Source organism: Anabrus simplex, chromosome 5 (genome assembly GCF_040414725.1).
Source record: "Anabrus simplex isolate iqAnaSimp1 chromosome 5, ASM4041472v1, whole genome shotgun sequence".
Classification (NCBI taxonomy): Eukaryota; Metazoa; Arthropoda; class Insecta; order Orthoptera; family Tettigoniidae; genus Anabrus; species Anabrus simplex.
The window spans coordinates 245,346,453-245,363,279 of NC_090269.1; the positions used below are offsets into that span (position 1 = coordinate 245,346,453).

At 38.8% G+C, this 16,827-nt stretch overlaps 1 protein-coding gene across 7 annotated transcripts in view; it reads right to left on the reverse strand.

Moving 5' to 3' along the window:
- The window catches only part of BtbVII (BTB-protein-VII), a 346,577-nt gene extending 335,414 nt beyond the window's left edge, over positions 1-11,163 (reverse strand). For 2 of the 7 annotated variants that reach the window (XM_067147343.2, XM_067147339.2), the window contains exon 1: positions 11,023-11,163. The gene's annotated coding sequence lies outside the window, so the exon portion shown is untranslated. The other 5 variants (XM_067147341.2, XM_067147340.2, XM_068227606.1 and 2 more) reach the window with 5 other exon arrangements.
- Between the last annotated feature and the right edge of the window lie 5,664 nt (positions 11,164-16,827).

Here is a 16,827-nt window from a genome sequence, read left to right on the forward strand (position 1 = left end):
AGTGAATTTGTCACGTGGTTAGATTTGTGAAGCTGTGAGCTTGCATTCGGAAGATGGTAGGTTTGAATCCCACCGTCGACAGCCCTGAAAATGATTTTTCATGGTTTCCCATTTTTTTACACCAGGCAAATTCTGGAGCTGTAACTTAATTAAGGCCATTTCCCATCCTTAAGTTGCCAAAAACTTTCCATATGTTAGTGGGATGTTAAACCACTAGGGGAAAAACAAAAAGAAAGAAGAAAAAAGATTTTTCAATTTAAATAATTAGGTAAAATAGTTCATTTTACTTAATCATTTCACTGTAATTGTTTTACATCATTTTGTTTTTCTTTGAGAGTTTACAAATACTTGCTAACTCTTAAATCACTCCTAGATTATGTCTGAAATATCAATGGAATATCAAAAACATGTCTTCAACAATGATTAAAACAAGAGCCAAAATAAATTCCCGGTATTTGGATAATGTTCAGTTTAATTGTCATGCTGTCTTTCTCAGTTTTCAAGCAAAGAAGGCCACCATAGCTCAATTGGTAGAGCAACCGACGCGAAAGAATCTTTATGCAACCAGAAAACTTGCAACTGTTGCAATAAAACCAAAGGTCCATTGCTTCCAATGAAAGCCTTCATCCATCATTTTTGGGATTCCTTTTTCCTGCAGAATGTAGCCCTGATGGGTGAGAAGTATTTGCATCATCTGCGGGTTCACTTTCACTGAAGAGAAATCAAGAAGATAACTAAACTGAGTGTTCATCTTTGACACAGTTTCAGTAGCAAATGCAGACTACTCCTGTTACAGCTGCACAGTGGCAGTACAGCTGTGATTGTTCTAAAAACAATTATGACAGAATTGATACAGTAGACTTTACTGTAGACCTTTCATTCCTTTTGATTTATTGTTTCATACATTCCTACAAGTTATTTTCAGATGACTTTTTCAGTAAAAATATTTTACAATTCATTTTACAACAATAACCCAGTCATCATAATCTTCATCAATAACAAAGCAAAATATAAATTCAACTTCAAATAATTGCACTTACCTCCCATACGGCCAAATGGGGTTATTTTCATCTTCAATAAATTTCAAGATTCGCTGTTCCCAGCCTTTTAGTATAAATCTTTTATTGCCAGTTCTCTTCATATCTCTCGTCTTTTTGATGTGCGTTGTCATGTTTTGTCATTTCTTTCAAACACCTTCCTCAGTAATTTCAATTCCAAATTTGGCTTTAAGGCAACCTTGTACTGCGTACACTGCTTCCACTTTTTTTTTTCCTGCATTCTGGCAACTGCAATTTACTGACTGAAATTGGGCAGTGAAGACTGAGTTTTCATCTGTATCTTTCTCAGTATCATATATTTCTTCCTTATCTGGTTTCTTCGAGGTGTCAGTGTCCAGTGTATTTAACAATTTTACTTAACACAACACAGCAAAAATAATGTGTCTTGTGGCAGTGAAATGTAATGATTAAGCGTACTTAGGAGTACTTCTCACCGCACTGGAGTGTGTATCATAGAGATAGGATAGGAATGGTGGGAGGGGGAGTGTTCATTCTGGTGAAAGAAGAATTTGTAAGCTATGAAAAAGTTAAAGATGAGACACATGAAATTCTAGGTGTAAGGCTCATTTCTGAAGATAATAGGCAACTACCTCCTCTGCGAACCATGTGACCTTGCCGCGGTGGGGAGGCTTGCGTGTCCCAATGATGCAGATAGCCGAGCCGCAGGTGCAATCATATCGGATGGGTATCTGTTGAGAGACCAGACTAACGAATGGTTCATCGAAAGGGGGGTAGCAGCCTTTCGGTAGTTGCAAGGGCGGCAGTCTAGATGATTGACTGATACGGCCTTGTAATAATACTCAACATGGCTTAGCTGTATTGATACTGCTACACGGCTGAAAGCAACGGGAAACTACAGCCGTAACTAACTCCCGAGGACATGCAGCTCTCTCTGTATGAATGATGTACTGATGATGGCTTCCTCCCGGGTAAAATATTCCGGAGGTAAACTAGTCCCCCATTCGGATCTCCAGGTGGGGACTACACGAGAGGGGGCGATCATCAGGAAGATGGATACTGACATTCCGCGAGTCGGAGCGTGGAATGTTAAGTTTGAATCGTTGTGGTAGGTTAGAGAATCTGAAAAGGGAGATGGATAGGCTAAAGTTAGATGTAGTTGGTATAAGTGAAGTACGTTGGCAGGAAGAACAAGATTTTTGGTCAGGTGACTACCGAATTATCAACACAAAATCAAACGGGGGAAATGCAGGAGTTGGTTTAATAATGAATAAGAATATAGGGCAGCGGGTAAGCTACTACGACCAGCATAGTGAAAGAATTATTGTCGTCAAGATAGACACCAAACCAATGCCCACCACAATAGTGCAGGTCTATATGCCTACTAGTTCAGCGGATGATGAAGAAATCGAAAGAATATATGAGGAGATAGAAGATTTAAAACAATATGTAAAAGGTGACGAGAATCTAATTGTGATGGGAGACTGGAATGCAGTGGTAGGCCAAGGAAGAGAAGGTAGTACAGTAGGAGAATTTGGATTGGGACAAAGGAACGAAAGAGGAAGTCGGCTGGTTGAATTCTGCACTGATCATAATTTAGTTCTTGCCAATACTTGGTTCAAACACCACAAACAACGGCTGTATACGTGGACGAGACCTGGAGACACTGGAAGGTATCAAATAGACGTCATTATGATTAGGCAGAGATTCAGAAACCAGATGTTGGATTGCAAAACTTTCCCAGGAGCAGACGTGGACTTTGACCACAACTTGTTGGTCATGAAATGCCATCTGAAGTTGAAGAAATTGAAGAAAGGAAAGAATGCAAAAAGGTGGGATCTAGACAAGTTGAAAGAAAAGAGTGTGAGGGATTGTTTCAAGGAACATGTTGCACAAGGACTAAATGAAAAGGCTGAAGGAAACATTATAGAGGAAGAGTGGAGAGTCATGAAAAATGAAGTCAGTAGGGTTGCTGAAGAAATGTTAGGAAGGAAGAAAAGGTCAACTAAGAATCAGTGGATAACTCAGAAGATACTAGACCTGATTGATGAACAACGAAAATACAAGAATGCTAGAAATGAAGAGGGCAGAAAAGAATACAGGCGATTAAAGAATGAAGTGGACAGAAAGTGCAAGGTAGCTAAGGAAGAATGGCTGAAGGAGAAGCACAAAGGTGTCGAAGGCTGTATGGTCCTGGGCAAGGTAGGTGCTGCATACAGGAAAATCAAGGAAACCTTTGGAGAAAGGAAATCTAGGTGTATGAATATTAAGAGCTCAGATGGAAAGCCACTTCTAGGGAAAGAAGACAAAGCAGAAAGATGGCAGGAGCATATCCAACAGTTGTATGAAGTTAAAGATGTAGATAATTTGGTTCTGGAACTTGAAGAGGCTGTTGATGCTGATGAAATGGGAGACCCAATTTTGAGGTCCGAGTTTGACAGAGCTGTGAGTGGCCTCAATAGGAACAAGGCACCTGGAATTGATGACATTCCTTCTGAATTACTGACTGCCTTAGGAGAAACCAGCAAGGCAAGGTTATTTCATTTAGTGTGCAAGATGTATGAGACAGGAGAAGTCCCATCCGATTTTCGGAAGAATGTTGTTATACCTATACCCAAGAAAGCCGGTACTGACAGGTGTGAAAACTACCGCACCATTAGTTTAGTATCTCATGCCTGCAAAATTTTAACACGTATTATTTACAGAAGAATGGAAAAACAAGTTGAAGCTGAGTTGGGAGAAGATCAATTTGGCTTCAGAAGAAATGTAGGAACACGTGAAGCAATCCTGACTTTACGTCTGATCTTAGAGGATAGAATCAAGAACGACAAGCCCACGTACATGGCATTCGTAGATCTAGAAAAGGCATTCGATAATGTTGATTGGACCAAGCTATTTATGATTCTGAGGATGATAGGGATCAGATACCGAGAACGAAGAATTAACTACAATCTGTATAAAAATCAGTCTGCAGTAATAAGAATCGAGGGCTTTGAAAAAGAAGCAGCAATCCAGAAAGGAGTGAGGCAAGGCCGCTGTTTGTCCCCTCTCCTTTTCAATGTTTACATAGAACAGGCAGTAAAGGAAATCAAAGAGAAATTTGGAAAGGGAATCAAAGTCCAAGGAGAAGAAATCAAAACCTTGAGATTTGCCGATGATATTGTTATTTTATCTGAGACTGCAGAAGATCTCGAGAAGTTGCTGAATGGTATGGATAAAGTCTTGGGTAAGGAGTACAAGATGAAAATAAATAAGTCCAAAACAAAAGTAATGGAGTGCAGTCGAACGAAGGCAGGTGATGCAGGAAATATTAGATTAGGAAATGAAGTCTTAAAGGAAGTAGATGAATATTGTTACTTGGGTAGTAAAATAACTAACGATGGCAGAAGTAAGGAGGACATAAAATGCAGACTAGCACAAGCAAGGAAGAGCTTTCTTAAGAAAAGAAATTTGCTCACTTCAAACATTGATATCGGAATTAGACAGATGTATTTGAAGACTTGCGTGTGGAGCGTGGCATTGTATGGAAGTGAAACATGGACGATAACTAGCTCAGAAAGAAAGCGAATAGAAGCTTTTGAAATGTGGTGTTACAGAAGAATGCTGAAGGTGAGATGGATAGATCGAATCACGAATGAAGAGATACTGAATCGAATTGGTGAGAGGAGATTGATTTGGCTAAATTTGACGAGAAGAAGAGATAGAATGATAGTACACATCTTAAGACACCCAGGACTTGTTCAGTTGGTTTTTGAAGGAAGTGTAGGTGGTAAGAATGGTAGTGGTAGACCAAGGTATGAATATGACAAGCAGATTAGAGCAGATGTAGGATGCAATAGTTACGTAGAAATGAAAAGGTTAGCACAGGATAGGGTGGCGTGGACAGCTGCATCAAACCAGTCTATGGACTGATGACTCAAACAACAACAATAGGCAACTTGATATATTTGGAGTGTACAGATCAGGAAAGGGTAGCACTGACACGGATTCAGAATTATTTGATAGGATAGTCAGCTATGTGGGAAACGACATGGAAAAAAATGTGACTGTAGCGGGAGATCTGAATTTGCCAGATGTCAATTGCGAAGGAAATGCGAACGACAGGAAGCATGACCAACAAATGGCAAATATGGGAAGGACAGCTGATTCAGAAAGTGATGGAACCAACCAGAGGGAAAAATATCCTGGATGTGGTGCTGATAAAACCAGATGAGCTCCATAGGGAAACTGAAGTAATAGATGGTATTAGTGATCATGAAGCTGTTTTTGTGGTAGTTAAAAATAAATGCGATAGAAAGGAAGGTCTTAAAAGTAGGACTATTAGGCAGTACCATATGGCTGATAAAGCAGGCATGAGGCAGTTTCTAAAACGTAACTATGATCGGTAGAAAACGGTTAATAAAAATGTAAACAGACTCTGGGATGGGTTTAAAGAAATTGTTGAGGAATGCAAAAGCAGGTTCGTACCTTTAAGGGTGGTAAGGAATGGTAAAGACCCACCTTATTATAATAGAGAAATAAAGATACTAAGGAGGAGGTGCAGACTGGAAAGAAATAGAGTTAAAAATGTCTGTGGAAGTAAGGGGAAATTGAAGGAACTTACTAGAAAATTGAATCTAGCAAAGAAGGCAGCTAAGGATAACATGATGGCCAGCATAATTGGCGGTCATACAAATTTTAGTGAAAAATGGAAGGGTATGTATAGGTATTTTAAGGCAGAAACAGGTTCCAAGAAGGACATTCCAGGAATAATTAATGAACAGGGGGAGTGTGTATGTGAGGATCTTCAAAAGGCAGAAGTATTCAGTCAGCAGTATGTAAAGATTGTTGGTTACAAGGATAATGTCGAGATAGAGGAGGAGACTAAGGCCAAAGAAGTAATAAAATTTACATATGATAACAATGACATTTACAGTAAGATACAAAAGTTGAAAACTAGAAAAGTGGCTGGAATTGATCAGATTTCTGGGGATATACTAAAGACAATGGGTTGGGATAGAGTACCATATCTGAAGTACTTATTTGATTATTGTTTGGTCGGAGGAGCTATACCAGATGAATGGAGAGTTGCTATTGTAGCCCCTGTGTATAAAGGAAAGGGTGATAGACATAAAGCTGAAAATTACAGGCCAGTAAGTTTGACATGCATTGTATGTAAGCTTTGGGAAGGCATTTTTTCTGATTATATTAGACATGTTTGTGAAATTAATAACTGGTTCGATAGAAGGCAATTCGGTTTTAGGAAAGGTTATTCCACTGAAGCTCAACTTGTAGGATTCCAGCAAGATATAGCAGATATCTTGGATTCTGGAGGTCAAATTGACTGTATCGCGATTGACCTGTTTAAAGCATTTGATAGGGTGGATCATGGGAGACTACTGGCAAAAATGAGTGCAATTGGACTAGACAAAAGAGTGACCAAATGGGTTGCTATATTTCTAGAAAATAGATCTCAGAGAATTAGAGTAGGTGAAGCTTTATCTGACCCTGTAATAATTAAGAGGGGAATTCCTCAAGGCAGTATTATCGGACCTTTATGTTTTCTTATATATATAAACGATATATGTAAAGGAGTGGAATCGAAGGTAAGGCTTTTTACGGATGATGTTATTCTCTATAGAGTGATAAATAAGTTAGAAGACTGTGAGCAACTGCAACGTGACCTCGAAAATGTTGTGAGATGGACAGCAGGCAATGGTATGTTGATAAACAGGGTTAAAAGTCAGGTTGTGAGTTTCACAAATAGGAAAAGTCCTCTCAGTTTTAATTACTGTATTGATGGGGTGAGAGTTCCTATTGGGGATCATTGTAGGTATCTGGGTGTTAATATACGGAAAGATCTTCATTGGGGTAATCACATAAATGGGATTGTAAATAAAGGGTACAGAACTCTGCACGTGGTTATGAGGGTGTTTAGGGGTTGTAGGAAGGATGTAAAGGAGAGGGCATATAAGACCCCAACTAGAGTATGGTTCCAGTGTATGGGACCCTCACCAGGACTACCTGATTCAAGAACTGGAAAAAATCCAAAGAAAAGCAGCTCGATTTGTTCTGGGTGATTTCCGACAAAAGAGTAGCGTTACAAAAATGTTGCAAAGTTTGGGTTGGGAAGAATTGAGAGAAAGAAGAAGAGCTGCTCGACTAAGTGGTATGTTCCGAGCTGTCAGCGGAGAGATGGCGTGGAATGACATTAGTAGACGAATAAGTTTGAGTGGCGTTTATAAAAGTAGGAAAGATCACAATATGAAGATAAAGTTGGAATTCAAGAGGACAAACTGGGGCAAATATTCATTTATAGGAAGCGGAGTTAGGGATTGGAATAACTTACCAAGGGAGATGTTCAATAAATTTCAAATTTCTTTGAAATCATTTAGGAAAAGGCTAGGAAAGCAACAGATAGGGAATCTGCCACCTGGACGACTGGCCTAAATGCAGATCAGTATTCATTCATTCAAGTAACAGTTTCCATTGTTAGGGTGAAACTACCACTGAGCATTTTGCAGAAGATAGGTTAGAGATCCAACATGACACTGTTCATACGTCTAGCAATAAACAATGGTTGCCAACATTTGAGAATTAAAGAGGACAGAAAACTCTTGGATAGGTTAGAATATTGGTCTGGATAGGTTAAGATATGGTCTGAAGAAGACCATTGGTCTGGATAGACTAAGATCTGGACATGATCATTGGTCTGGAGGTAAGCAAAGGGATTCTGGGGGCATAGCTAAAAGGTTAGGGAAGCAAAGCAGCCAACAGGCCTGTAGTATTCCCTGGAGTCCAGCTGAAATGTGACAAAAAGTAAGGTTAACTTATCTGGCATACCGTATATGAAAAAAATTGAACTGCACGATTTTCTTATTCTTACCGAAGGACACACATTATGCAAACTCAATTGCATACAATAGAAAACATGTCTTTCATCGCAGTTAACACAAGCTGGCCAGCAGGACCACAGAAAATGGTCTTATTTATCAGGTTCATATACCCTCCATTTTTCTTTTATATAAGAATACTTCCAGGGGTGGGCTGGTGTGACCCTGGCAATCATAAAGGAAAGATCTCTTCTTTATGCTACTTTAGGTATTGTTCCACATCATTTTGCAACATTCTCTCACTGTGTGGAATCCAAAGCCATCCAAAGTACCAAACTGTAGCACCACATGTATTGTTTTCAGACCTAAGTTATACTGGTTCACTACTGGAGATGCCTCTATTGTTTCTTGCCAACTGTGGTGTTATGTGCTCATTCTCAGCGATTACATATGGTTTCTTCACACCCCAACTCTCTTCTCTTTCTGAAAATATTAAACTACTACTGACAAATCAACAAAAGCCAATATGTTCCAACATTATTAAAATATATTAAATGCATTTTGATACAGTTTCCAGGATTTTCAGTCCAATAAATGACCACAAAGTTAATTTTCATGTGTATAAAGCCTTAGATAAAATCTAGTTTGCAAGTAAGTTCAGATAGATTCGTGATGCATAAACAGTTCATCCATCATAGGGGTTGGGATTGTTAGTGGGTATGTAAATTATTCTTTTTCCACTGAACTGCCCAGGTTAGGTTCTTGTAAACAACGGAATATTGATCTTCACAGTGTAGGCCTATATCCTGAAAAAAACCAAGGCATAAGGTGTGTAGCTTACATGCTTTAATTGTTTGCAGTGCAATTGTTCGGCTTTCATTACGTTCTGGAAAATGACAGATTGTTGGTCTAATTACAGTATACATAACTAACAAGGCATAGGGCGTCAGGCTTCAAAAGATGGGTGGGTGGGTGTAGGTGTGTGTAATATACATTACATTTTCAACACTGCTGTGACTGACAACTGACAACAATTCTATTGTTAGTTCAAAACAGTCAAATTACCTCACTGGCACCCACCGTCTGCGAGTTTTACAGAGTTATAGGCCTCTTGTGTTTTCCAATTTTCCTAACATTCTCCAGTCTTTAAAGTTTACCACTTTACAACAATTTCTTCCAATCTTTACCACCTCTTGTATGAGTTTCTGATGGGATAGGTAGGCAAGATGGTGACAAATGTATTTTTTTCAGTGTGGAACAACAGTATGACTTTCTTTTAGAAATTCAAAACCGTAAGCAATAATCTGAGGATGATGCCCAAACAGATCTTTTATTTGCAAAGTATAAGTAAAGTTCCATGTCTCAACTAGCCAAGATATCTCTATGATAATGTGCTTCAACCTTTTGATTGGGCTTGTCCTCTACGACTACGAAGTTTTCAGACGATCACTTTTTGTATCAGGAAGTGTACAATTTTACACTAGAGAATTAATCTTTAGATCTTTCTCTATGCTATTCCACCGCCCAGACGTCATAAAATAGGCCTAATTTAGCCTATAGCCTAAGGTCCAACACCTCTTTACCTCAACATAAACACTAAGGGACATCTCCATCAAAGTAGTTAGTGGGACATAAACCAATAACATGATTATTATTGAATACTACGGTTAATAATGTAATGTTCAACCATCTTCCATGTACTGCCATAACAGATATAAACGAACCTATCTTCTAAACATTGTTTACCTAACTGAAACCACTCGCAGAATAATTCAAATTTTACCAACAAGATAAGACTCATAATTCAAAAAACGTACAGAAATTTGATAACACCAAGAACAGAGCACTTTTATTTGGGAAAACATTTACAATTTGGAATTCTCAAAAGAAAATAACAGAATTAAGAAAATTCTGAGAAAATGAAGGAATGATAGATGAATTATTTTAGGACAGCACAGATAAATTCTGTTTTCGTCATGAAAATATGGATGACAGCATCAGAGGGCATGGAACAATTAAACAAATAAAAGTTAGTTAATTGACAGAAGTGCGTGTATAAAAGTAGAGAGAAGAAAAATGGAAAAAGTCAGTCATACGACAGGTGTGTAGTGGAAAACTGATCAATATTTCAAGTTGTCATTCTGAAGCATAACAACTTGACATTGAAAAACCTCTAAGATAAACTGATGCATTTTAAAACCTTGTGAATGAATAATATCTTTACCCTGAAAAATCATACATTGGTACAAATCTAGAAACACACAACAGTCTCTCACATTCCATGCTTGCATAAATACTAACTGGCAGACAACAATTCGCACAAGACGGTCACAAACCGAATGTTGACAATTCTTTACATAGATGTAAACACAAATAAAAAATTAGTCAAAACCAAAAACAGCAATGTACTTTAATACATGTATCGTTATTACAAAACGGAGATAAAATTATTAATACCAAATCCCATATAATTTGCGAAACACCACCAATAATAGCACCGTAAAGCTACTGTCCAAATAAATGTATGAATTGGAATGAAACATTAATTCCGAGATGACAGTACACAGGTTACCTTGTGCATTCAAGAAAATAATGCTGTTCAATCTGAGCAAGCATTTATAGAGCGAAAATAATTTTAGGTTATTTTTTCTCTCTTGTCGCTGATAAACACAAGAAAATAAGTGAATCGTTTTAATAACAGCGTAATCGATATTACACGCAAAATTCACCCACCCACAAAAACAGTAACAGCATCTAAAAGTGAACAAAACCGTGCGAAAAACAATCCAACAGGTTTTTAAAAATGGTACTGTTTACAAAATACTTCAACAAGAAAAACAACTACTATATAATACATCCACTTCTACAGGACCAACCAAGGTCAGTCCAACTTTTCCCCTTTTCTTTAAACAACGGATTACTCCTGGCACAGAGAAGTATACTTGACATCAATGTGTTCATAAACTCTCCCATGTGTACAACTAATGTGACATGCTGTACGCTCCTGTTAAAATCTCTTAAATAACCGGAAAAAACCAATGATGGTAAAAAGTGGGAGGGGGAATCAAATGAAGAAAAGACGGCTTACTTCTTAAGGATAGTTCATAGTAGCATACATAGACAAAGGTGACTACACGTTTTACACTTCATTCCATGCGAGAAACTGACAAAAAAAAATACATGTTATCATTTACCTATGTAACGTGTTTTTTTGATGTTTAGCTATGATGTCCAAATGACGCCCTTGGAAGTGTTAATGACGTCATGGTATCACTAGTCAAATGAAACCTTCTTATTAACAAGAAGTAACATAACTTCTACAAACATTAGGTAAATTTTCCGGCAAAGAAAAAAATGTGGACCATAATCCCCTAAACTTATCTCATTTCCACATAATATGCTCCTTCCAAATACAGTTGTGATTATTGCAAACAAATGCGATATTTAGACTCTACCACTGACCTTGACCAAGGCCTTTGCGGCAATTCCTAACAATGTATATACGAAAGCATGATATTTCAATCCATCATTTCCACTTTAAAATAAGACATCTTCCTACATTTTTAGGTTGTTGCAATGAAAAAGGGTACCAAAGAAGTGATATATGCAATGTGGCGGTATTTGAAATTTATTCAACTAATACTGTTTCCTGATTTAGAATAATAATTATACGTATTTATACCGTATACCAGTACATTTTACAGTGTTTATATGGGTGTAAAAGTATTCATATTTACACGGTTTGAGTGAACTCCTTATTTAAAAATAGGCCTAACTTTTATCCTGTAACGAAGTTGCGACGACTTAGACGGCTTACCCACAAGCAAGTTTTGGACGGCCAGTAAAAAGTCGACCGATTTTTTAAGGCACATCAAAATTATCACATAGACCGGTTTTTTCCCGGTGGTGGTTATCAGTATATAGTGATGGCTAGTAAATAACGTAACGAGTATTTTTAACAAGTACGCGTTTGTAACAGTTACAGCATAATATAACGGTTACAGGAGATATCAAGTTACTCGGGTGAACTCGGTTAACACCGGCAACGCGCGGCCGAACCACCCAGCTCGGTGGGCCGTAGGGAGGCCTAATAAGATTCACCGCCATCTAGCACCACGCGTGACGTCACGCAAAGCCGAACATAGCCGACTCCGCTCCGACAACAAATAATATCTTACTCCAGCACCAGCACCCGATAGAGGCCAGAAGTTGCGCGCTCAATGGGACTCGCATTAATGTCGTAATTTACGAAAATACTGACATGTGCACTTTCACTATAGTACGCATTTTACAAATGATGAAATGAAATCATCCCCAGTAGTAATAATTATTGAAAATGGTTGAAAATGACTGGAAGTATATTTTAAAATTCGAAGTTTTTTCTTCAGAAATACCTATAAATATAAAGTACGCCTACGCATATTTTGATATTACTGTAAATATCACTTTGTCAGAAACATAATGCTGAACTTCAGCGGGATAGGAATATGCCATAAAATAATTGTATTGAGAACTGTTCTGTTAGTTTTGTGTCTTCAGTCAGAATCCTTGGAAAAATCTCTGTAAATAAAGAATATGCAAAAGATATGTTTAAAATTCTGTGTAACTTTATTGTTAAAATAAAACGAATATTCGGTTAGATATCAGTTCTCGGTAAATAATAAAATTGTACAAATAAAACGTACACAGTTTTTATTCGTGAATACCTAGTTATCTCCCTAGAAATTATGTCTTTAATTAATCTCGGTTTCAACCCAAACTTCGTAATTATCTCTATTTCTGTTTATATCTCCATGACAGTGAGAAGGTGGTGGTGATCATTGCTTTAAGAGAAAATACAACTGGGCAACCATCAACGCCTAACAAACTGATCACAGGAAGAGTTCCAACACTTCAACAAATGAAGGAATCGGTCAAAGAAAGACAAGGGTCACAAAGGGCGTGAAAATGAAATACTCCGTAGCATTCGCAGATGTAATACAGCCGGGGTCGGAAATGAACAAGAGTTGATCAAGAGAGGTTGGACGGGACTGATGAAAGTGTGGAGTCTGGCACAACTAAGTGGAAGCAATACCCGGACTCAGCTAAGGGCCTCGTGGTCGCCAACCCACTCTTCAAAGATGAAAGCCCCAGGGACCCTTTTTAGCCGCCTCTTAGGACAAGCAGGGGATACCGTGGATATTATAGACCCCAAAATCTCAGAGGACTCCATGAAAGCTGTTACATATTACCAACAATAAGCCTATACAGTACTTCAGTGGAACTTTAATATTAATGATTTCTAGATTGGATACTGATTCTGAATTTGACCGATGACCTAGCTGTTAGGCCCCTTTAAACAACAAAGAAACAAACATTTCTGAATTTTTAAAAATAATGTGCATAGCTATAACAGATGCAATAGGAAACCAATAGTGCCATGGAATTTTTCTATTCTTCTTCCGTTTTACCCACATCTTGTGAAGTTGGGTGCCAACTGTGCAACACATGTGGACTGGAGCCGCTTTACGACCGGATGCCCTTCCTAATGCCAAATATATGTGGAGGGATGTATTCAATATTACGAGTACCGAGTTAGTTGGCCATGCGGTTAGGTTCGCGCAGCTGTTAGCTTGCATGTGGCGGATGGTGGGTTTGAAGCCCACCGTCGACAACCCTGAAATTGCGTTAATAAGACGTTAAACCACTAGCAAAAGAATCCACCCAGTCCCCGAATTAAATTAACTAGACGCAGTTAAAAAGCGACCCGGCCGGGAATCGAACCTATGACGTTCTGATATGGAGGTCTTGACGCTGACCATTAAGCTACGGAGCTAATAACAGCGTAGAATAATACGTGTTAAATAAAAAAAAATATGTGTTATAGCTATGCACATTATTTTTAAAAATTCAAAATTATATATCCGATGTAGACATCTTTAATATTAAATTTTCTCTGAAGTACTGTATAGGCTTATTGTTGGTAATATATAACGTTTTCAGGAAGCCCTCTGAGGTTTTTTTACAACTTGCTTTACGTCGCACCTACACAGATAGGTCTTATGGCGACGATGGGATATGAAAGACCTAGGAATGGGAAGGAAGCGGCCGTGGCCTTAATTGAGGTACAGCCTGATATGAAAATGGGAAACCACTGAAAACCATCTTCAGGGGTGCCGACAGTGGGGCTCGAACCTATTATCTCCCGGATGCAAGCTCACAGCTGCGCGCCCGTAACCGCACGGCTAACTCGCCCGGTACCCTCTGAGGTTGCAGGGTCTGTAGACCATACTGTAATATCCACGGCATCCCTTGCTAGTAAGAGGCGGCTAAAAGGGGTATCTGGGGCTTTCATCTTGGGGGGCGTGGTTGGCGACCACGAGGCCCATAGCTGAGTTCTGGCATTGCTTCCATTTAGTTCTACCAGGTTCCACATTTTCATCAGTTCTGTTGAACCTCTCTTAGTCAACTCTTGCTCATTTCCGACCCCGGCGGTATTACATCTGCGAATGGTACGGAGTCTTTCATTTTCACACTAATCACCACCACCTTCTCACTGTCGTGGAGTTATAAACGGAAATAGAGATAATTACGAGGTTTGGGTTGAAACGGAGATTAACTAAATACATCATTTCTAGGGAGATAACTAGCTATTCACGAATAAAAACTGTGTATTTTATTGTACAATTTTATTATTTCTTGAGAACTGGTATTTAAACGACTCTTCGTTTTACATCAATAATAAAGTTACACTGAATTTTAAACGTGTAGTTTGCTGCCATGAAAATATTCTTTTTGAAACAGTGAACAACTATTCTTTATTTACAGAGAGTTTTCCAAGGATTCTAACTGAAGACACAAAACTAACAGAACAGTTCTGAATAAAATTATTTTATGATATATTCTTGTCCCGCTGAAGTTCAGCATTACGTTTTTGACAAAGTGATATTTAATAACAAATTTAGTGTGTACTTTGTACTTATATTTCTGAAAAGAAAAAGAACTTCGAATTTTAAAGTATACTTCAAGTTACTTTTAATAATGACTACTGGGGATGATCTCATGGCATCATGCGTACTACAGTGAAAGTGTATATTTCAGAATTGTCCTAAATTATTATATTAATGCGAGTCCCAGGGCGCGCGCAGCCGCTGGCCCCTGTCGGGTGCAGCAGTAAGAGCGGAGCGGAGTCGGCTATGTTCGGCTTTGCGTGACGACACACGTGGTGCTAGATGGCGGTGAATCTTAGGCCTCCCGTGGGCCGTACCGTTGCCTACGCTATAATAGAAGGCCTGGGGAAGCCGACACATTTCTGGGCGAACAAAGTAGTTCAGGCATTGGCCGCCTGGATCGCGTTTATGTTCTGATAGTCTCACATAAACATATAAAACAACTTAGAACACACTACACTTCATAGATTTCTTTCATTTTGCACTTGTTTATCACACAAGAAATAAAATGGGGAAATAGTCCCGAATAGAAGTACTCGCCCGATTTTTCCCTATTTCTATAATTTCAATACTTTTCTGCTCAGAGGCTTGCTCTTGAATTTGTTTAATAAATCAGCCATTAGTCACTTTCTTTGCATTATTATCAAGAATAGGCCTGAAAATTTTTGTAAGTATAACGTATGTGATGTATGCTTGATCACAGTCGCTGCACTGAAACGTCTTTTTAAACCTTGGAGCGGTAAGGAATTTCACCTTTCGAACAAGGCTATATTTCCCGAGATATCCTAACGCCCACGTAGTAAATATTAATACATTTTTAAGGAGAAGACGAATTTGCGTCGGCACGTTGTCGGGGAGCAGAATTTATCTCACATACTTACACCTAAGCTGATTCGACAAAGTGGCAAGCTCTATATTCTGGAGGTATCATTAGGAGCCCAAAGAGATCCTTTTCTGCTGCCCTGTCGAGAAATAGCAAGCCTCCATTTCTCCCGTAAACTCAGATCTTTAGGAAAAAAGATGAAAATTTATATTTGTGTATATTTCTTCGCTGTCAGATGTGCAGTTAGGCACGCAAACCATCTTAACCTACAGAATGGAAAGGACGGTAATTGGCCCCAGGGGCTCTGAAATTTGGAGCGTGGGTTGCCGACCACGGGGCCCTTAGCTGAGTCCTGGCAATTCTTCCACTTAATTGTGCCAGGCTCCTCACTTTCATTTATTCCTATCCGACCTTCCTTGGTCAACTCTACTTCTTTGCAGACCCCAACGCTATTAGGTTTCCGAGGCCTAGGGAGTTTTCCATTTTCACGCCCGTCGTGGTCCTTGTCTTCCTTCGGCCATACATTCATTTTTTTAAGTGTCGGGTCCCTTCCAGTTTTCTCTCTGATTAGTGTTATATAGAGGATGGTTGCCTAGTTGTACTTCCTCTTAAAACAATAATCACCACCGCCACTTTGACGGTAATTTGGAAGCACATAACTAAACAAATGTTAAACGCATCTCAGCAACCATCCATATATTGCAAATCGTGGGACGAAATAAATTAAAAAACGACAAAACTCTCCATATTTCATGTTAGATAAGGCCTTACCTTATAAAATGAAGTTTAATATGTCATTTCTTCACATACAACATGTTGCAGTAAAACGACGTAATCAAATAATTCGCGGCAAACAAAAGAACATAAACGCGAACCTAGCGGTGGAAAAGAGAAAAATTATTACACCGCTTTTAATGCCTCTGTGGGTCCGTGGTAGAGTGTCGGCCTCCGGATCCCAAGATAGCGGATTTTTGAAGGGCGGAAAAAAGTCCATTCGACACTCCATGTCGTACGATGTCGGCATGTAAAAGATCTCAGGTGATACATTTGGTATTTACCCGACAAAATTAATTATATCTCAGCCATAGACGCCCAAGAGAGATCCGGTTTACTCTAGGTCCGCTAGATGGCAGACAGAGTAAACCGGAACGTCGAAATTGACGAGCAGACAGCCAGATGGCGTCAAACCGAAATGTCTGCAAACGGTAGCTGAGGCCATACGATTATTATTATTATTAATGCAAGAA